This window comes from Piliocolobus tephrosceles, chromosome 2 (genome assembly GCF_002776525.5).
Source record: "Piliocolobus tephrosceles isolate RC106 chromosome 2, ASM277652v3, whole genome shotgun sequence".
NCBI lineage: Eukaryota > Metazoa > Chordata > Mammalia > Primates > Cercopithecidae > Piliocolobus > Piliocolobus tephrosceles.
This window is the reverse complement of record NC_045435.1, coordinates 71786439-71808511: the sequence shown is the minus strand read 5'-3', so window position 1 is coordinate 71808511 and position 22073 is coordinate 71786439. Positions and strand designations below refer to the sequence as shown.

Here is a 22073-nt window from a genome sequence, read left to right as displayed (position 1 = left end):
TTTTCCTCCCAACTTTGTGTAACAGAATGATTTTCCTCCCAACTTTGAGCAAGACTCCCAGACAATGTAATCTCTGCTTGTTACTTAGCAGCACCAAGGTCAGCATCCCAAGTGCTTGGGTATTCAGGCTTTTGTTTCTGTGAGGTGGTTTGAAGGGGATGTTGAAATGTGGCATTTTGTTCAGATGTTGTGATAAAACTTTTCACTAATTAAGGTCTAAGTGCTTGAAATCCTTGCATTTCAATTTATCTGGTGGAAAGGAAACTTAAGACATGGGCCGTCTGTTCTTAACCTCTATCGAGGGGCTCGCTCTCAAGCAGTAGCACTGGATATGGTGCAGATGAATTTGGGTTTGGTGTGCTGTCTCTGGTTTTAGGGGTGCCCCACATTGGTCCTTTCACTTATACCAGGGAACATGGTTTCTTAGTCATTGAGAAGCCAGAAAACAGCCCTGGTGTGTCTGCCTGAATGAGAAGGGCTGGAGAACTAAAGAGAATGGGATCCCTGGGATTGCCAAGGCTGCCAAGAACCTGGACATCCAAAAGAAGATGGATTTCTACACAGAGCTGCTAAAGATACCATAAGGAACCAAGAAGGAATAAGAAGGGGAAGGTAGAGGTCAGAGATGTACACAGGATCTGGCCAGAAGGAGGCTTCTGGGTGGGGGTGGAAGATGCTGGGGCTTAGAAAAAGCAGGGGCGGCCGGGTGCAGTGGCTCACGCCTGTAATCCCAGCACTTTGGGAGGCCAAGGCAGGCGGATCACAAGGTCAAGAGATCAGGACCATCCTAGCCAACATGGTGAAACACTTTCTCTACTAAAAATACAAAAATTAGCTGGGCATGGTGGCATGCACCTGTAGTTTTAGCTACTCAGGAGGCTGAGGAAGGAGAATCGCTTGAAACTGGGAGGCGGAGATTGCAGTGAGCCGAGATCCTCCACTGCACTCCAGCCTGGCGACAGTGCAAGCGAGACTCCGTCTAAAAAAAAAAAAAAAAAAGAAAAGAAAAAAGAAAAAGCAGGGGCTTAGAAATAGCACTAGAAGGGGATTGAATGAGGACCAGGACTGCCTGAGTTATGGCAGATGCCGCTATGCAAGGACTAGTGGATGGGCCAGGGGGACAGCCCTAGCACAGTGTCTAGGCACAGTTCTATGTATCTAGGTGATTCCCATCTCCAAGTGGTCTGGATCGATGAGAAAATCTGCATACATGAAATATGAAATGGGGGTACTGACCAACTAGTCCATATTTCCAACCACAGGACTGGCTGACAGCAGGGGAGAAATAACAAGCACTGAAAGGCCAAGAGAAATGTCATGTACTAGAACCTATTACCAAGTTGTCAAGGCTCTTCTGATCTAAGGATTTTTGACAACAGATGGCTAACCATCACTCAGATAGGTGTTTTGAGACAGGAGACTGAATGAATTACTATTCAAGGTCTTTCCCTTGTGAGTCTACAGACTATGAGAATAACATTTAAATTACTTCATTTAAAAAATGTTCAGTTGTATCTTTTCATACAACAACAAGTTCTTCTTGATTCTACTCTCATTTTAACTTTAACAAAACATAAAATCACAGCTCATCTGGAAAGTATGTCATCAGAAAGGATGCAGCGTGTATGCCCAAGGTTCAGGACTGCCTTTGCCAATTATAGTGACAAATGAAGTGAATACTGCCTGGGCGTCACACTGTTGGGGGAAGCAAAGGAGATGCCAGCCTGTACCTATTGTTCCACTGAAGAAAGACCATGAGCACAAGGATATAGATTTAGTGATCAAAGTTTCAAATGTTGCTCAGTGGAAGGCCTGGAAAACCATGTGGGACTTACCACATGGAAAAAAGATAGTAGCTGCAACTCACATATGTTTACTTGCTGCTTTCCACACTGTAGTCAGTCAACAAATATTTATGGAAATGAATGAACATATGAAAGCTATAGCCATCACAGAGGTGTACTATAAAGCAAATGTCATGTTTTTGTAAAGGTCGGAAAGAAAGAACCACCTGGAATCCGACTTATGGTGCTAATGCCGAACTCATTTGGCACAAGTTATTTAGATTCAAAAAGGCCACCCCAAGGGCACTCTCTTTCAGTCTGAGCAGAACTCCTGAAAATCATACTAGCTACCTTTCATTGTGTTCTTATTATGAGCAGGATACCGGGCTAAAGAACATTGGCTTCTCTCATTTAATTCCAGCAGCAGTCTGGTGGCTCAGGTGCTATTAGGATTTTTTTATATCGATAAGGAGACTGAGGGTCAAAGAGGTGATGTCACTTGCCCAGGCACAGCACCAGGAAGGAGGAGAGTTAGGCTTTAAATACAGCACGGGCTGGTCACTCTGGTTCATGATTTTAATCCCAGAATTTTAGGAGGCAGAGGTGGGAGGATCACTTGAACCCAGGAGTTTGAGACCAGCCTGGGCAATGACAAGACCCCATCTCTACAGAAAACAAAGAATAAAAAAATAAAAAAAAAGGGAAAGAAAAATTAGCTGGGCATCGTGCATGGCTATTGTTCCAACTGCTTGGGTGACTGAGGTAGGAACACTGATTGAGCCTAGGAGTTTGGGTTTAGTGAGCTATGACTGTGCTACTGCACTCCAACCTGGTTGACAGGGCAAGAAACACATACACATACACACACACACACCCCAACCACTTTATTCCTTAAGTTACACTGGAAAAATGGCCTGGTTAAGACAACCAGTTGCTCACCTCTACTTATACCCATGGCAACAACAGAAAGCAAGGACCTCAAGAAATGTGTCTTAAGACTATTTTAGAGTTGCCCGATTCCTCAGTCTCCCAGGAAGAGAGTAGCTATGCAATGTTAATAGTTCTGACTTTAATACCTTTTCTCACAACACCTTTAGTGCCTGTGAAGAAAGACACTACAAAAAGCAAACATACAATCCCACAAATAAAGGGCCACATTTCCCCTTGGCTGAAGCGACACTACTTTTGGCCATTTTTCAAGGTTTATTAACTCTTTGAGGCCTACCAGATGCCACATAGTAAATTACTGTTTCCATTGATGGGTGAATGCTCTTTACATGGTCAAGAAGCGAAGGCTGCAGGTTGTAAATTTTGGCCCCCTGGCAATTCACCAAGGAAAAATCTCTTGAATGTTCAATCTCCAGGGCATCTCAAAGATTATCCTGTCCATCTATTTATTTTACAAATTCAAGACTAGAGAAAAGGAGACACGTTGTGCTCAAGGTCACACAGCAGGGAAGGAGAAAATGCAGGCTGAAGAAGCTTCTGTCCCTAGTACAGAATGCTATTTGGGTTCAGTTGCAATGGAAGCCTGGGGCTAGGTTCTGGTGCTGTTCAAAAACCAGAGCTAACCACGCACTCTGATTCTTTCTCATTCCCAAGCAAGAGTGTAACAACCTCTTGTTCCAAAGCAACCAGTGAAGAGCAAATTCCAAGGGGTGGCTGTGCTTGGGTGCTGCCAACACAGGAAATGGCAGCTGGGGTGGTGGGGAGGGTGTATGTCTTCATTTTGCTCTAAAATGTTGCAAAGGTTTGAGAGTCCGACAGACCTGGGCCGCAATCCTACCTGTCATTTTACCAAGGTGCCACTAGGGGCAAGTGACTTCGCCTCTCTCAGCTCAGATTTGTTCTCTGTAAGATGGGAGAATAGTAGTATCTGTACCCAATGTCATTGTGCTACAATTAAATTTGACAATGCACGCAAAGCTCTTTGTGTTTCAGCCAGACAGCATACAAATGGCACATTTTTTTTGGCATCATCACTACTATTATTTCTATTCAGTGGACTCTTAGAATATCTCTTAACACCAAGTTTAAAAGGTGAGTTTAACAAAAATATTTGTTAACTAATGGAGTCTAACATTCTAACAGAGGCATGGATAGGTAAAGGTAGGACTTTGGCAAGATCTCATCCCTGTAAATGGGCAAAGTGCTTTTCTCTCCAAAGGTCCCAGAGAAATCAATCCACAGAGCAGTCATACATGTTGAAGATTCCTTCCATAGTGCCCTTTTCTCTCTTAGAGACTATTACTTATCAATATGGTCTCTTCTCACCAGAGTAAGGAGAAGAAAGATGCTATATCTGAATGCCACATCCCTTTTCTCCTCCATCATTCCCTGCTTATTTTTTCTCGAGAACTCCTGCGTTTCTCCCTTGCCTTTTGTTATGCCATTTCATTAAACGTCCTGAGTCACAGAAGCAGCGTCAATGATAACCATTACGGAATCCACAGTCACTCACTTCCCTGCCACACCCTGCTCTGCTGTGAGAGTTGTCACAGTCCTTTGTCAAAAAACATATCTCCTTATTGGCAATGAACCCACTTAGGGGAGGTTTTACAGGCTTCTCACAAAATGAGAATGGCTCTGAACAGTGGCAGCGACAACCAAAATATTGAGGAAGAAGGGAGAGAAAGCTTTACCAGGAAACAAGGGCTGTGACTTCAGGGCGTAAAGCCAGTGTTGACAAGGCCTGCCTGATGGCTGTTTATGTCTGGGACCACCCTGGCACTTATTACCATGAAAAGGAGCTGAGAGCGCCTGAGATTGGCAGGGAACACCAAGGAAGAAAGCGGATGTGGGAGTCACGGTCATCCCAGCCGGATGGGGCATTAGGCCATCCTCCCGTCCCCACTGCCCCCCAACACTCCAGCCTTTGCAAAGCTACAAAGGTCTAAGAAAAGGAACCAAGATTCACATGTCAACTCTTGGAGCACAGTTGAAGGCTGCTGTCAATATGAGAACCAAGTAGGTGGCCCTGCATATGCTTAGTAAGGGAGATGGCAGGGCCAGACAAATAAAGGGAGACAGCAAGGGGCTCACACCTTCCACTCCCACCCCATCACCCCCAGGAATATGGGGGACAGGGCTCTCCAGTTCCCCAACCTTTGATCTCACAATGTAACAACTTGATATTAGAAGGGAAAATAAATTTCAACATCAAATATAGCAGTATATGAAATTAGTTATACAAGCTATGAAACCCAAATTAGGGCTCTTTTTGTTGTGCAAAAGTGGAAATATTTTACAGTTGGTTTCCCCATCAAGAAAGGAACAAAAACCAAGGAAATCCACAAATGTAGCACCTGGCGAATTCTATGGTGGCTATATCCAGGGATACCCTGGAGAACTGAAGACAATAATCATCAGGCAGTGTTACCCCTCATGGGGGTAACAGGGCTCCATTACCCAGTTGATTCCTCATTCCCAAACACATTGCCTGTTTCTGTAGGACTTCTTTTCCCTTTCAAGGTTTACTACACTGCCCTGCAAATGATTCTTTGTAACCTGACATCAGCAGAATAATGATGTTCACATTTTTCAGGAAAGAGGTGAAGATAATACGAGGACCCACTCTGCGCCTGCCATGGGATTATTTATGAAAGCCATCTGGAAGACAGGGAGGGCAGTGGGTGAGAGATTTGTTCCAGAGGTGAGTGAAGTTGTGTCTGATTAAGTAATTGGTGGGAAAGCTATGACTGGTAGGAACAGTGATCAAAGTTTTTTGGTACTCTCAAGGTGGACTGTGATTGAAGGCCTGGACTGGAGAGTTCAAGGCTACCTGGAGATATCAGTCTGCTGGGAGATGACAGTGCTGGGGCAGACCCACTTGACATGACTTATGCTACTGTCAAAAGCAGTCAGGGGACAGAGCTGGAAAGCTTCAGCCACCCTCTGAAATGCTTCTGTAGAGAAGCGATCCATGTACCTAGCCAATGTCTGCCCCCTGGATCTTGTCCTCATCCCAAAGAACTATCTATGTGTCAACAAGTCATTTAAGAGACACCGGGACACAGTTCATTCCATTGCTTCCTCCAGTCTTGCTTTCTCTGACTGTCTAGCTCTTCCTCTGTAAGCTCCATGTGAAAGGAGCATCTTTACAGGCCAGCATGTCAGGTAGACTATCCTGAAAATTTTATAACATTTTTTGGGGAGCAGCTTATGTAATTAATTTACTTGTGGGTGGATATTAATGGCAATTCCAGAACTAAGATGTGCATATGTGTCTGAGCCTGTATCCAGAGAAATGTATCTCAGCAGCAGGGATAAAGGTCATTTTAACCATTATCGAATTAGATGCTCATCCTCCAATTTAGCATTGCTCTATCGGGAGTTTGGACAGCACACAGTCACTCTCAATATGCATTATTCAAATCCTTTGTGGCTTTTCTTGTCTCCTTTTCCTGCCTTCCTTTGGGTTAAGAAAAAAAAAAGGCTCAAAAGTACCACTATGAAAGGATGGGATGAGAAGAAATAACCAGAGAAAATGTAAATGGCTCGCAACATGGAAGACTTGGCATTTTCAAAGGCTAAAATTATGTTTGATGGTTTTCTGCAAATTCAAATGATTACTACACTACTCTGAGATGTATTCAGATGGAAATCGAAAGATCGAGGCAGAAGGGTGTAGTAGCTATGAACACAGTGTTAGGACAGTCAGACCTGGTCTGACTGGAGATATCTTTCTTTATTATTTTTTGCAAGATACTTAACCACTGCAAGCATATATATTCAATTCTGTTTAACAGAGATATGAAATGATGATGCCTACATATCTCAAACTTAACATGTTCAAAACAGAAGTCCTGATCTTCCTCCACAAATCTGTTCTTCCTGTAAGCTTCCCCATTTTAACTGGTGGCAACTCCATCCTTTCACCTGTCCAGTCCATAAAACTTGGGAGTCATTTTGACCCCTTTCTGACTCTTGCACCCCATAGTCAAACTCTCAGCTAATCCTTTGGCACTATCTCAAAAATTCTTCTGAATCCTACCACTTCTTACCACTTCCCTTGTGACCACTGTCATCTGAGCAATGCTTTCTCTCATCTGAGTTACTACAATGGTCTTACCACTTCCATCTGTGTTCTTCCTGTACCCTCTGCTAAATTCAGAAGCCAGAGTGAACCTTTAAAAGCAAATTCATTTTCCTACTTAGTGCCTCCACCCACCCTTTCACTGCCAGTCCCTTCCTATCTCACTCAAAGTGAAAACAAAAACTCCTTCCAATAGGCTAACCCTCCTTCCTCTCCTTGCCCAACAGCCTGCCTTCATGTTCATCTCCCTCTGTTTCATCTGTAATTTCCTATCCTATCATTCACACCCTCTCTTCTAGCCACACTCGTCTCTTTGCTATCACTAAGAGATGCCTGGTGTATTCTTGCTTTCAGGCCTTAACCTGTAATACTCTTTTCCCAGATACTCACATGGCTTGCTTTTGTATTTTCCCCTATCTTTGCTCAAATGTCACTTTCGTAATGGAGACTTCCCTAAACCGCCTTTCAATTAATTTAATTAAGTTCTAATTTAATTTAATCTAATTCCCACCTACTCTTCCATACTATCTCCTATCCCCCTTCCCTAATTTATTTTTATCTATGGCAATTGCCATCCTTTTTCATAATATATATTTGACTTTTTTGTTTTGTTTGTGATTTGTAGCTTGTCTCCACTCCCCCACTAGAATGAAAGCGTAATGAGTTCGAAGGTTTTTGTGTGTTTTTTCACTCCTATATCTGAAATGCCTAGAATGGTACCTGGTTTATAAAAAACACTCAAACATTTATGGAATGTACAAATGAATTCATGAAACAAGTAAATAAATAATATCTAATAGAACCTAGAACCACTTATCTCACAAGAATAAAGATTAAGTAAACATTCTGCACAATGCTCAGTTTATTGTTAGAACCAAATAAATAACGATTGTTGTCTCCTGTTTCTTATATCCATTCAGTCCAAAAAGAGCCACATATTCCTGTGGTTTAATATTTAACCCATATCTACAGAACTAAATGCACAGGGGACATCTAAAGGGAAAATTATCTGAGAATATCATGTAAAACAAGCAGAAGCTAGGAACTCAGAACACTGCCCTGCAAATGCAAGAAACATTGACAGTGCATTCTTAGCCACTGATCCCACCACATACACTGAGCGTCGTATAATGTTGTTTCCCCTCCCTGAAGATGTCATCTTAGAGCGACATTTTTGTCAGATGGGTGGAAAAATGTACATATATACATATATATATAGAGAGAGGAAAAACAGAATACAATGAAATGCAATACGTAAGAATGGATTTTATCCAGGCCAGGTATTTTCCTTCTTCTGGCGGGAAACATCTAAAAGCATAAAACTGAAGATTCACTCTTCTGATCTAAAACAATGCTTCTCAGTGATCCTGATCAATTATTTTGTAAGTTTTCTTCCATTTAGAAAAAGGCTTGCTTTCAAAGTATATGATATTCAGGACTCTAAAACCAACACTGAGCCCAAGATTTTGTAGACTGAATTTGATAGAATGAAATCATAGCCACCCTCCTGCAAACTCTCTACAGCCAGTTCCCACCAAATCTACCTCTTATGGAGAGTACTTTTTACCCAAATATTAGGATCAGGCCATGTCCAGAAAGACCAAATTTTCTTAGCTCAGTAGGACCTTTCCTTACAAATGTACTAATTCTCATCATTTTAGGATGCTGTGAAAGTCCGGGGGAAACTGATCTATTTCAAAGCTCTGGCCCGAGGTTGCTGGGTGACCCAGTCCAATTTTTGAGTTTCTTTGAAAGCCATTCAAAACCAAGTGAAATGTAAAAAAGGTCTTATTCAGAAATGCAAATATTCAGCTATCTCTGACTTGTGATAAGTAAAATAAACAAAATCAGGAATCTGGCTGAAAACCCTTGGGAAACATTCAGATCCCAAGGACTCAGTCCCAAGGACTTTTACAAAGCAAAAGAGGGCTGAACTGGTTTCTACTCAGGCTTGTTTCTTTTATGCATCACAAACCAAAATTCATGTTTCTGGAAGTTTTGAAAGCTCCCCAAGACAGGCAGTGGAAAAACATGGGGCTTTGGAGTCCATCAGGTCTGGATTCAATAATTACTGACTGCATAATTATTGGGAACCTTTCTTAACTTCTCTGAATCTCAGAGAAGTCCTATCTGCACAATGGACATTATAAGACCTATTTTGCAAGGATTATAAGAGGACTGGCAATAATGCATGCAAAGAGCCTGATCAAGGCCATGGCTCATATCAGATGTTTAATAAATGAGGGCCTTTGTTATTATTTTCCACTTCTAGTCAAATCCATTTGGCCAAATGCAAATGGACATATTTATGTGTCACATCAGGAAATGTAAGACAATTAATTGTCCATCAGTTGATAACTACTGAAGTGGAGAAAGTCATTCATTCAGAGCAGTGAGCTTTTTGGTGGTGGTGGTGTGTCTTTGTTTAGGGGCAATTTCTGTTTTTTTTTTTTAAAATTTAATTTTATTTAAAATCTTAATCTATTTATTTATTTAGAGACCAGGTTACGAGACTGGCTAATTTTTGTATTTTTGGTAGAGATGGTATTTCACCATGTTGTCAAGGCTGGTCTCGAACTTCTGGGCTCAAGCAACCACCCGCCTTGGGCTTCCCAAAGTGCTGGAATTACAGGCATGAGTCACCATGCCTGGTCGAGATTTCTCATTTTTTTAGGGATTCTTTCCTAGGCAAAACATTTGCATGTGCTCAATTTATTAGCCTAGAATTACTGGTAAGATTATAGTTAGGTAAAAGTCAAAATTCAATTTCTAATTTTAAAGGGCTTTTCACATAGCCAATTGGTAATTTAAGGTTCCAATTAATTCTGAAAGGTAGCATCCACTTTCCTTATGGAAAACCAAGATCTCCTCCACAATGGGCACCAGTGCATAAGTCTGTTCTTTAATAAACATTTCTGTAGTCTTCCATCAAATAAAGTTTGAACATTGCAGGGAAAATCCAATGTTTCATTAGAGTGTAGGTTCCACCATAAAATTTCTGAGGTTGATGACAGTGTCTTGGGTTTATTTTCTTTGCCTTTCCTCTATCAGTAGATTTCATCTCCAGTCTCAAAGCTTTGGAGTCACTACTAGTGTTTATGGCCATTGTTAATGACCTTTTTAAAGGAAAAGAATTGAGATTGATTTTCCTTCTGGGACCAAAACATATCATCTAAAATGTTTTCTGACCCTCTGGTCTCAGAGTTGTGCTTGCCATTTTGAGTGTGTTTGTGTGGCATGGGGGTTGGGGTTGGGAAATATATAGCATTTGCCATCTGCTAGAGAAGAAAAGATTTGCAGAGTGGAAAAGAGGAGGTACGAGGAAGTAGAACTGTAGAAAATTGCTTCCCCAGAAGTTCGTGTATAGGAAAGTCAAGTTAATGCCACATATTTGGAAAAGGTGATCCCCTAGTATAGTTTTCTCTGATGGGTTTTTTAAAAACCCAGATAAAGTGGAAACGTCTGACTGTGAAAACTTGGTGATCTCTACAACATAAGGATTTCACTTCCCTGAGAGAAGGAAGGGAACGATTTTATAACCTCAGACTTCTTTGACTTAACAAATAGGGACTTGGTATCAAATATGTCTGGGAAATGCTGATGATTCTACCCATCTAATGCCCATAGGAATATGGAAAGAGAAATTCTGCTGTGAGAAATTCATAGAACTACCTGGCAGAAAAGGAAGAGTGATATTGCCTCCCAGGGAACATTTGGCAATGTCTGAAGACATTTTTCACTGTCACAACCGAGGGGGTATGCTATTGGCATCCAGTAGGTAGAGGCCAAGGATGCTGATAAGCATCTACAAGGTCCCAAACAGTCCCCACAACAAAAAATTATCTGGTCCCAAATGACAATAGTGCCGAGGCTGGGAAATCCTGCTTCATACCTATTTGCATTCCATGGAACACTTTATGTACTGCTGTCTTAGTCCCTAATCAGAAATTCTCAGGTAGAATGCTCACTAGAATTAATCCTACTTCTAAAAGAGTTCCCCAAAGAGAAACCTATATACTCAACTCTGACGCTCAAGTTGGACCAATTCCTAGATACTGCTGGCATATTCATATATTCAAATTATATCACTGATATGGGAAGCTCTGTTTGAAACCATAAACTTAAAAAGGAATCTCTATATATGAACCATCAGTGCTATCAGATAATACTAACATTATGAACATGATGAGGATATAACCCTTGTTTTCTTAGAAATGCCCACCCACATTTATGCTGTTCTTTTGAAGTTTATTACTCTTGTCAAAGTTACCAAGCAGAATGTCTATTGATCAGCTGGGCACATCTGTAAACATTTACAATATCTGCCACTTCTTTTAACCCTCAACCCCACCCCCCAAAATGAGTGATGCTGCTTGTTGATTTGCAGATTCACGGTCTGGTGAGACAAGTTTGAGACCTCGTATTTTCAGCTCATCCTTGAAAACCTTGCTTGGATTTGACTGACCTTGATGGCTCCCTGGAATCTCACCTACATTTTATGGAAAATTCAAATCTCCAGAGAGAAGAGCTTTCAGAGAGCTACAGGGCTTGCAACTATGACTTTCAACTTTCACTTTTGAATGAGGCTCCAAATGTCTCAATGGTGGCACTATTTCCAGATTTGGGGTAAGCCAATTCTTTGTTGTTGGGGTTGTGCTGTGCGTTGTGACTATTAAGCAGCATTCCTGGCCTCTACCCACTAGATGCCCATAGCACCTGCATACCCATCGTAACAACCAAAACTGTCTCCAGACATTGCCAAATGTCCACTGGAGGCTAAAATCACCTCCCAGTTGAGAACTATTGAATTATACTAAGGTTCTCAGAAAGTCTTTCAGCAAGTTCTGAATTGATTCAAATTGACTTGGTGAGGTCAGGGCACACAGAGATTCTTTGTGGAAGGGGGTTGTAAAGGGCTTGCTGAACATCCACTCAACGAAGTCAGCGGCTACAGCTAAAAGGGTTGGGAAGCCCCCATCTATAGAAAACGTGCCGTGTACAACGTGAAATCAATTCCCATGCACAACAATGAAGATCCCAATTACAATGAACAAACAACGTTCTTCTGAACAGCACTTCCTCCCTGACATCATGTCCACGACACTGCACCCTGCAGGGGTCTCGGATATGTTATGTCTGATTCAAAGACAACCAAAAAGAAGGAAATAATGATTTCACCAAGAAAGGACACATACCAAGGCAGGAATAGGTAAGTGGGCTAGGCGGGACTTTTATTAATCTCAAGGAAAACAAACAGCACACATTTTTGGGAAAATGCTTTCATTTTCAAAGGAATCTGGATGTGGACTGGGTAGCAGTAGATTAAAAACAAGGGGGAGTCTGCATATGGCCAGATATTTACTGGAATTTACTAGGAAGAGATGCAATGAAAGTCTAGATTCCCCTGGGAAAAGGAAAGCAAAAACATGCACCATTCCCAGAAGCCTTTCAGTTTAGCTGCATGGGTGGGATGGGGAGGAAGGAGGAGGAGAGAAGGCTTAGGAAAGAGAAAATCATGGGAAAAAGCCAATAAAAAAGTAGGAAAGATTCTATTTCTGCTGAGCTCTGACTGCCACACCCCGCTCCCTTTTTTATCACATTACAGTGCAGATCTGAGATTAAAAACAGCTTCCTAGAATGTGTTAGAATTTTTAAAGTTGTGAAATAAATCCAGATCTACTCTTTATTTCCTCGCGAAGGAAAATACACACTCTGAATATATTTATGTTAAGAAATTTTATAAAGTAACTTATGTTGAAAATTTTCCAACTTACAGAAAGATTGCAAGAACATCATAAAGATCTCCCCATCCCCTCATCCTGAGTCCCCAGTTGCCAACGTTTCACCACATTTCCTCCTCCCATCTCTTTCTATATGCTATTATCATTTTGTCTTTCCCTGAACAATTTGAGAGTAATTTAGAGACATAACATCCCATCATCTCTAAAACTCTGTTTCCTCAAATCAAGACATTCTTTTACATAAATACCATACAACTCTCTAAGTCAGGATATCATCATTATTAATACAACAGCACTAAATAATCCTATGTCTTTCTTTTTAATGATTCTCTCCTACCAGTTAGCTCTTTACTTCCATATTTCTGGGTTAATGTGATAAGGAGTTCAGCATCTGAGTAGCTGAGCTCATTCATTCATTTCAACATTGTTTATAGTATGCCTAGTTTGAACTGTGGGTTTCATTAGGCAGAAGGAAATTAAGGTATGGGGCAATTAAATAAATGATTGGGGAAACAGGTTTTTCACTTAAAATGTGTTGGCTCTGTCTATATTTCTTCCTCTGTCCTAGCTAAGAAAAAAGAAGCAAACACAGTCTGCTTTTTCCCTGTTATATTTCCCTCTGTTCACCTTACCAAGTTTCCAAAACATAACTGTTTTATTCACCTGCCACTTGGACTAAGGAATACAGAGGTAGTTGTGAGAATGAGGAGTGATGAGAGGAAGAGGATGCAAGAATAGGGTTCAAGGTGGTTGACTGTCCTACCAATGGGAATGAACAATACTCAGCATTGCTAAAAGAAGAGTTCAGTCCCTGTAGCTTAATTTTAGCTCAATAAAGAGTTTGGAAGACATTCCAATGCATTGAATATGCTTTATTTCAACCAGAGAGTTATTATGGTGAGATCACATTTTAGTAAATTTTACCATTTTTCATAATTCACTTGTAAGTGCTATAGCATCTTACTTTCTGCAAGGAAACTCGTCACCATGAACATCTATAAAGTCTCCTAACTGGCTCTAACAAAATCTATCATCCTGACTATCTATATACTTACTAAATAAATACTTAGATTTATTACCTCAAGTTATTCCATTTATATTAAAAATGCCAGAGATAGTACCCAATATGTGCTTAATACTGGTTGTTGCTTTTTTCTTAAAATCTTCTGAAAACCCCAAATCTTACTCTTTTACTTGGTTTAAGACAATTTTCTTATATTCATTCCCGATTTTCTTTGCTTACCCCCTAAGCAAAACTTGTAAATGGCTCAAATTCATTTCCGAACATTTCAAATATTAGTAATTACACTCTGGGATAACATAAAATCTTACATTGTAGACATATCCTTTCCACTCAGGTTACATTTTACCATTTCATCAACTAAACAATGAGATGAGGGGATTATGTCTTGGCTTAAACCAGTAGCTTAAAATTCAGAAAATCCTAAGTTCAAATCCTAGTTCAGCCACTTCCCAGCAGTGAGACCTAGAGACCACTACTGAGCAGTGAGATCAACTAAGCAACTTCTCTGATGGTACTGACTTCATTAAGTAGAGAGGATTAAGTTAAACAAATGTGGGTGAATTGTTTCGCATAATTCCAAGCACAAAGTAAATGTTCCAAAATGTAAGCGGTTGTTATAATAAAATAAAAAAAAAAAAAACCAAAAAAAAAAAAAAAAAAACCAGTCCTCCCTATAATTATGGGAGGAAATACATTGTGTAAAAAATTAAGCGGGAAAAAAAATCTGCTCTTTTGTGGATAACTGAAGCTATCAATTCATTCACTTTCTGAGATATTTCAGAAGAAAATGGCTTAGGGAGAATCATCTGAACTATTTCTCATTTTAGTGCATAGACAACCTGAGAGTGAGCATAACAGATTAATCAGTGTTTCTAAAAACAGACCATCTGTCAGATTATAGTTTAATTCAGGATGTTGCCCTAAAGGTGGGGAAAACACTCTATATGGCCACTGTGAAAGAGAACTGATAATTATCAGTCAATTTGCAGTCAATGTTGTTGCATAAATTTAAATTTCTTGGGGCCCTCAGTATAGAGTAAAAATGTGAATGAATAAGAGTTTTTTTTGTTGTTGTTGTTTGTTTTAAACACTGTGGACATTAAGTTTTGCAAAACTAATTGACTACATTTACAGTCATGGAGGAGAAACATTGCCTCAACTTGGTTTCTTCTGATGTGTCTTTGAAACAGAGCCCTGCAAAGCTAATCTGCTCAACCTTCACCTACTGGGTTCAATGAATATGAAAAGCTGCCTTCCTGAAACTTTTCCTTCAAAGAGGGAATGATCTCTTGGAATTCAAGCTTCTACAAGGTGGCTACCTGGTGTTTTCCACTTTTGCCTTCTCCTAAAAAGCATCAATCAAGCCTTGCCCTTTCAACCCACTGAACACATAAACATGCTTTCTCCTTAACTGAACTTATGGCCACGATGAACTTGAACTCTGAGATGCACAAGAGGAGAGTTTGTTTTAACAGCTGCTTTTACAATGAAGCCCTGGAGTTACTACGCTCAAGACCCCTGGTTCTGATAGGCCGTCTTTTCACTGTCCTCTGCATTTTCAAATGCCCAGCTGTCAGGGAACACCCACTGAAGTTTTCCAAAACAAAGGCATGAAACACAAGAAAGGCAAGAGAATGCTAATCACTGGATACATGAGCATCTTATGGGGGGACCCCTTACATATGGAATAGGGTTTTCTCCCCAATTTATTTTTATAAATTTATTGATTTCTTTGCTAGTTTATTATTAATTGTTAGAGATGTCCTGTTGCCTGAGGTTGCCCTGTCCAATATGGTAGCCACCAGCAACAGGTAGCTATTTAGAGTAATTAAAATTATATTAAAAATACAGTTTCCTTGTCACTTAACCATGTTTCAAGTGCTCAGTATTTAACCACATGTGGCTAGTGGCTTCCATAAAGGAAGGCAAAAATAGAGAACATTTACGTCGCGGCAGAAAGCTACTAGATTCTTTTGGCCAAGGCATAAACTCTTTCTCATAGGAGAAAGGGGATGCAGATCTTGCTAAGAGTGATGGATTTCTGGGTTCAGCCTACATGAGTCATCTTCCATACCACCCCTGGACATGCTTTCCTTGGCTGCCAATTTTCTATTTTATAAATTTCAGGGAAGAGAGGTTATGATCATTAAAAACATTCATGACAATGATCCCACTTTAGAGAAAACAACAGCAACAAGCAAAGAAGATGGTGTGGAGATCCACACATTCTACATCTTTTAATTGGTGCCCATTAAATAACAAAGGGAAAAAGTACCCTCAGACCACAACTCTCCACCTTGTTTGGAGGCCAAGAACCCAGTAGGGAGAAGGCTGAAGGTTGGGTTCTCCACTCATCCTGGCTCTTAGACCACGGAACTCACATTTGGGTTCTAATGGAATGGTGACTGGAAGCATATTCTCTGATAGGAGGTTTTTAAAAGTTCCATGCCATCAGCCAGGCAGCGTCTGTCACTTAAAATGACTGGCCAGTTGCACATTTAAAAGCAAAGATAAAATTGCTAATTTATACTTACTGAATAAATGTTATCAGTATCCAGGAAGGTACCTACCCTAATAACAAGTTGTAGTTTTATTTTCATGGTGGTGGTGAAGCTGCCAGGAAAACCAAAGTATCAGTTCTTTAATTACATGTGTTTAGTATTCACTTAATACTAAAATTTCTCTTGCTCCCTTAGAACGAAGAGCTCTAACTTGTTCACTGCTGTACCCTTAGCACCTAGAACAGTCCCTGGCCTACAGTAGGCACTTAGAAAGTATTTGTTGAAAGTTGAATGACTGTTGTATTTTATTTTATTTTTTTAAAGAAACGACTCAGAGTTTTTTTTATCCTCCCCCAACCCCCAACCCCTGGTATTAAAATAAATCTTCTTCAACTGCTATCACTAATCGCCAGGATTCCCTCCTAGCCAATTATGCTTGGACTCAACCTCTACCTCCCACTCCACATTCCAAAGTTTCTATTTCTTTCCATTCCAGAAGGGCAACTCCACAACAGGAGTGAGGGAGAGGACCTGGACTCCTCCTCAGAGTCCAATAACCCTCCTAACCCTGCTCCCCCCACCCATGGACTTTTTAGATCCATGAAAATAGAATCTGTCAAGCTACCATGAAATAGCATCAGAGGGCAGGATCAGCCTTTCATAGGCATATAATATCTGTAAATACTGAACAAAGATTATTAAAAGCCTAAGTTTTGTGTCCAGTGAAATAGATGCAGGCAAGTATTCTGATTGTTCTGAACACATTAGAGATGAGTGCTACACAGAACGAAGGTAAACTTTGTAAATTCATATGTCATAACACTTTGTTCCACAAAAAACTATCTTATTTTTTATACTCCATACTGATACAGCCAAATAATGTGGCTCTTGTTTTTTAAAGATGCTAGCAATATGTTTAAACATGTCTTCACTGTAGTAAAAATATCATATTTTATAAAAAATACATATGCATTTAATGGGATATTCCTTATAGTCAAAATCTTGATGTCATCCTCCTAATCTGGCTAAAAATGCATCCGTAAAATGAAAGAAAGGAATATTTTGCCATTCCCTAAACAACAGTTGTTTGAAGCTTTTGTAATTGCTGGTTACGGGAATTTACCAATAACAGGAATGAATTTGGATTTTCTTTTGCCGGAATCAAATGGACAATGTCACAATTAGCTAAATAATGTTGAGGCTAAATGAAGTTTGAGTTTTAGGCATATCCTTTACAGAATATAAACAGGAGTCTAAAAGTTCATTCTGAACACAGGCTGTTTCTTTCTGCCAAAACAAGATTAATAGTCAGTACCCTACCAACGAGATCCTATCACTGAAGTAGATTATCTGCTAGTCAAATGGGTTCCTAACAGCACCTCCCTCATAGATTAAAACCAGGTTAATGTGATGTGTATTTGCTTACTTTAGCTTGTTACACAGTAAACACACAGCAAACGTTAGCTATTGTTATCTTCGTTTCCTTTGGAGAAGTTTTCTTATTTCTCACCTTATTAAAAATAAAGTCTAACTCATATAGGGACCCTCCTTACCTTGGTCCTTTCACCCATGAATACCATAATAACCTACACTGCAAAAAGGAGGCTCAGGAGGAGGATGAGGTATCAATAGGCCTCTGGGTCATTTCTATGATTTAGATTTTTTTGAAAAGGGTAGGCTCTCTTGAAATTTCCGAGGTCGTTGCTGTAGTATTTTATTTTCCTTTAATAAGAAATGCTTTCTGAAATGTATTGCAGTGAACAAATAACAAAATTGACAAATGCCGTAAGCCTTTTACAGTTATCTGAACACACAGAATAAAGTGTAATCAAATTTATGCACATTAGGTTTGTTTTGTCCTGTACCTAGCTGTCTCTTATGTGTTCAGAACCATTTCTTCCAATCACCTTTTTTTGTCTTCTGGCTATATTTTATCATTATCTACAAATTTAATAAACGGAGCATGCATATTTCATAGTTGAGACTCAATAACTCAGGACAACAGTATTAGAAAAGAAAAAATACCCAACAAAATATTAAGCCTCATACATTTTTGTTTATAAATCTAAGCATCATTTCCAACTCAGAAATACGTTTTTAAAGTATCCCTTTAAAATACATACTTGAATCTGTCTAATTACACAAAGCTAGATACTTGGCTACTCAGATTTGAGGGAGGGGTTGTACAGGTTGGAGGGAATTTACAAAATTAAAATGTATCTTTTTAAAACCAAAAGAAACATATACATTCATTTCTAACCCACAGAGCCTACTTGCCTTTACAGTCTGCTGATAAACACTGATTTTTTAAACATTGTATATAAAATTAAATAACATGAAAAAATAAATATGCTTTATTATATAACACATAGAAATCTGTACTGCTCAAAATATTCAGAAAATTCTAGGTGTGGCTGCTTAAAACTGTGTTTAGAAAATATGGTAGTGATATTTACAATCTTTATTTCTTCTAGGGAGAGAAGCAGTGCGGTTATAAAATACTGGTATCAAACATTTTCTCTTCCTACCTACAGAAGCTGCAAACTTTAATACGAAAATGAGGTAGACACAAATTCATAAGTTAGCCAGGCAGAAACAAAAGCACAATTCCTTCGTGAGCTCATAAATTCTCATTATTTGGGTCGACAAGCATTATTCCAATGTACCTAAAGCAAGGCTCAGAGAACATTTTTAGGTTTGTCATGAAAACCCCAAACAAGCAATTTCTCCTAAGGAGAAGCACAGTTTCCAAGGTGATCAGCAAGCAGGTTGACAGGACAATGCACAAAGGAACACCGAAGACCCATCTTGGATATATGGTATCACCTAGCGGACTTTTAATCTGTGATTATCTGTATGAATTAGCTTTCTCTAGAATGCTCCAGATTTTTAGCCTACTTTCTGCTGTGGTTTGATAGTATAGAGCTCTCTTTCCAATTTACTCCTCTAGTCATAGGACACTGCATTGTCTCCTTAATGTCCTCCTGGGACTGACTGCAGGAGTCGACTGAAAGGCATGTGAGTTTAAGAACCTTATTTCAGGCTGGGCATGGTGGCTCATGTCTGTAATCTTAGAACTTTGTGAGGCGAAGGCAGCAGACCACCTGAAGTCAGGACTTTGAAACGAGCCTGGCCAACATGGCGAAACCGCGTCTCTACTAAAAATACAAAAATTAGCCAGGTGTGGTGGTGGGCACCTATAATCCTGGTTACTTGGGAGGCTGAGGCATGAGAATCACTTGAACCTGGGAGGAGGAGGTTGCAGTGAGCCGAGATCACACCACTGCACTCCAGCCTGGGCAACAGAGCAAGACTCCGTCTCAAAAAAAAGAACCTTATTTCAAAAACAAACATTACCAAAAAAAAAAAAAAAAAAAAGAGTCCAAAGGCCCATTTTAAAAAGGATAGAAAAGGTTGAATTTCTGGAGGATGTTTCTCACCATCATGATTCTTAAATCCGCAATGACTTGAGCCAGAACCAATGGCTGATCTAAGATGGGGACTTAAACCCTAGGTTCACAGAAGCTTCATTTTAGGGATGCTGGAAGCTATATTAATAGTGATTTGGGGTTTCTTTTCTAAATACTGCTCTTTAGTAACAAGCGTTGAAGTAGGCTATCTCCATTTTGACCTTGGAGAAGGCTAATTCACACAGCAGCAGTTGCTTATTGACATCGTCTACTGCATGGGAGTACTTGGAAAGAGAAAGCAACCAGGCAGAAGGACTAATTGCTACCCTTGGTCTCTAATAAATCTAAGTTGCTTTCTGTTGAAAGCAACATGTTAGCACCTCCAACATACTTTTTGTTGTTGTTAGTTTCACCGTCAGTTACAATGATGAAGCACCATGGAAGTGGCTTTATGGCTATTAACACAATTACTGAGGTATGCTTACATTTGGAATTACTAAGATATTAAACCAAAGCATCCACAGAAATAAACTTACAACCAAAATCAAAATTCTACAGTAAGAATCTGAAAGACTGCCCTCTCACTCGTATATTTAGGAAAAGTAATATATTACGAAGATATCTATTTAAAGAAAATGCTTTTGATTTAATTTTTAAAAATCACATTAAAAGCCTTGAAGAAGTGGCCTTGCTCTTAGACTATAGAGGCTTTTAAACACATATTTGAATAATGATCACTTTATAAAGAAACCATTGAAATCATATAGGCAGCAAAATGAATTTAAAAATGCATGCACTTGCTTCTGTGCATACTAGAGTATTATAATTTCTTTCTCTCTCTTTCTTCCTCTGTTTCAGAAAACTGTGTGCAGGCCCAAGGAGAACAACTACATGAAATAAACCTACGTCTTCAGTTACAATAATTAGCAGTTCATGTTTTAAAATTTAAATATTTATGCTCTTAAAATATCTGCAGGAGAGGGTAGTGATCCTGTGTAAAAAAATATTTAGCGTATTTAGAAAGTGTTTAAGGAAGAGAATACCATGGAAATTAATTTATAATTCTCTAAGACTTATGTTTTTCCCCACTTTCCCAAATAATTCTTCCTGGAGAGGTAAATATGGAATAATCAATGGAACTGAGATGATCAATGGAATTGAATCTGGGAAAGGAAATGCAGATTTCTTTGTTTCACCAAACCACAAGAACATGCAATAAATAGGCTTGTGTGTTTCTTCCTAAGGGTTAAGAGATTTTTTTTTTTTTTTTTTTTTTGGTCAAAATTAATGAGCTACTACTTTGTGTAGAGCTAGTAGACTTTCTAAAACATAACTCTGGCACTGGTATTGCTGTTGGTCGAGTGAACTGGGTGAAAATATAATGAGCTCAAGAGGGAATTTCATGAAAAATAATATATAATAGGAGATGAGGGAAGTTGGGAATGTCAGAAGATGTTCCTGACATTCTAAGGTTATTTCTGATCTTCAGAAATGTTCATTTGGGGAAGGTGCCATTATTGTAGGGAAAATGCTCCTAGTGAACTGACTAGAGGAACAACAGACCAGAGCTCTCTGACTCAGAGTGGCATGTCTTAAGTTCTGGAAGAAAATACTTACAGTTCAGCTAAATAGTACCAGTGGAGATAATGCTCCAAATTCTTCTAGATTTCTACTTAATACAAAGTATGCTGATTATATAGTTAGTGCTATACCTGCAGACATGACCCCAGCCACTGGAACCCTTGACTCTTAGAAATGTCAACAAGTATTAACCATGTCACTTCACTTAATCTGCTCTTTAGCTGGTTTCAAGGATGGTTAAGACTTCTCAGAACCATATTGGGTAAAAAACATTCTGGATATGATTTAATATAATACTTAATTCAGCTTCAGTGCAATTAATGTATTTACAGGACCATTTTTACTCTATTTACATGAAGCAGCCCTAACAGCTAGCTCCACAGCTTATGGGCACAACTCAGCCAAAGTATAGTTTTGACACAGCTGATCCTTCTGTTTGCCAAGAGCTGCCCCTGAAGTTTGCATCGTATTTACAGTGGCAAACCTGTTTCACCATGTCAGCTGCTGGCTAAGCAGATAGCAAAGGAAGACTAGGACCAAAGCAAAAAATGGTTCCAAATGGGCTTCCTGTCTCTGTGCAAGAGAGAGAACATTTCTGACACCCTGAAAGGCACCAGGTCACTGGTTCCATTTTTGGTCTTTTGTATTTTCAAAATGATTTTAGTCTATTTTGTGGGCACAGCCTTTGTAAAAATTATGTTCAGAGCTGTACCTGAGTCACACAGGCAAATTACAGTCACTGAAAAAAAACTGCTTTGGCCTCAATAAGCAGGTATCTTTCCCAAAAAGTCAAAACTACTATAGCTTAGAAAAGGAAAGAATGTGTGCTATTGAGTTGTCTGTTAAAATCACTGTGTGCGTGTGTGTATGTGTGTGTGTATTTAGGCTAAGAAAAGGCAGCTACTTCTTGGCACCAGGTCCTATATGAGGTACACATATTCTGTAAAGTCACTTTGGCAATATCATAAAAAGTTAATTCTATTATGCGCCAATATGG

At 39.5% G+C, this 22073-nt stretch overlaps 1 protein-coding gene and 1 long non-coding RNA gene across 4 annotated transcripts in view; one reads left to right on the top strand and one right to left on the bottom strand.

The window, feature by feature from the left end:
• Positions 1-18053, top strand: part of LOC111533704 — a 28904-nt gene extending 10851 nt beyond the window's left edge. Inside the window, exons 2-3 of one of the 2 annotated variants that reach the window (XR_002728947.1) lie at positions 11207-11445; positions 14775-18053. This is a non-coding gene — a long non-coding RNA (uncharacterized LOC111533704). The remainder of the gene's footprint in view (positions 1-11206; positions 11446-14774) is intronic. The other variant, XR_002728946.1, reaches the window with a different exon arrangement.
• ADAMTS9 (ADAM metallopeptidase with thrombospondin type 1 motif 9) overlaps positions 1-22073 on the bottom strand; it is a 192312-nt gene that overhangs the window by 74737 nt on the left and 95502 nt on the right. The window lies entirely within an intron of this gene.